Below are 1147 nucleotides of genomic sequence, written 5' to 3' on the forward strand. Positions count from 1 at the left end.
AATTATTTGGATACTTTCCCATCAAAAGTGGTTAGGTATTGATGTTTTTAAGTGGAGAACATGAGATATATATTAGAAAAGGTTTAGTGCAGAAAAACAAAACGACTTTAGGTATTTTGAGCAGAAAGTGACTTAGAGAGGATTAGGTGATTTAAAAATTTCTGGAACAGTTGGAGAAAGGAGCTCCAGACTGGGCTCCACAGCTGTCTGTACAGTGCTTCTTAAAAATGCAAGAGGCTGGAAAATAGACATTCAACTGCAGAAAAGTTTTAAAACTGGTGCAGAAAAATTTCACAGCAATGTGACTTTGATTATCGACAGAAACAAACCAAACAGGTCAAACATGTGAAATGTGTCCATATTACTTTTGCCTTCCAAATGTCACAACATTGCATATAATTGGTAAAACTTAATTTGTACCAAGAAATCCAGCAGGTTGGTGAACACATTGACGCATTAGGAGGGTGGTACACCCAGAAAGACCATGTCCTATGCATCTCTTCCATGTGGCTTTTCCTGAAATGCATCTTCTGTAACAAGCTGGTAAAAGAAGCTGAATGTTAAACTTTCTGAGGCGAGTTCCTACCAGGAACTTTCTGAGAGTTCCTATCAGGACTCCTTTCAATGAGAGACCAGTAGCTGCCTCAACTGCAATTCCCTCACACCTTCATGATGTTTCTCTTGGCTAAAAATGCACTAAGTAATCTCACGAATTGAAGCATTCAGCAAATTTTGGCAAGACAGAGCTAAATAAAATACTCACCAGATTTTCATGACAAATATGGTAATGCCATACTAGCCAGCAGAAGAACCACTTTCTGTTGTTGTATGGATACTTGCAATCACACAGGTTGGAATAGAATGGAACCTGTCCTCCTTTGGTAGAGTCACCCAAAAGGAGTGGAAAGCTCAGTGACCATTACAGTTGCTGTAATACAGAATTGTTCCAAAACCAACTTGTCATCTCAACGCTCTGCTGCTCATTATAGTACGATGGAAGAAATAAAATACATTTGAAGCCAAAAACAAACAAACAAGCAAACAAACAGCTGTAAAGAAATCTAAGAAATGCTGTCTCAGTCTCTATCTCTTCAACCTTATTCTCTCTGTATCTCACTTTCCACATCACACTATCTCTTACTGCACT

The 1147-nt window shown here is 38.4% G+C and overlaps 1 pseudogene; it reads left to right on the top strand.

Moving 5' to 3' along the window:
• The first annotated feature begins 669 nt into the window (after window positions 1-669).
• Window positions 670-916, top strand: LOC109455369 (cytochrome c oxidase subunit 7B2, mitochondrial-like; annotated as a pseudogene).
• The last annotated feature ends 231 nt before the right edge of the window (window positions 917-1147 follow it).

The sequence above is a fragment of the Rhinolophus sinicus genome, chromosome 4, assembly GCF_057876585.1.
Source record: "Rhinolophus sinicus isolate RSI-liver-muscle chromosome 4, RSI-T2T, whole genome shotgun sequence".
NCBI lineage: Eukaryota > Metazoa > Chordata > Mammalia > Chiroptera > Rhinolophidae > Rhinolophus > Rhinolophus sinicus.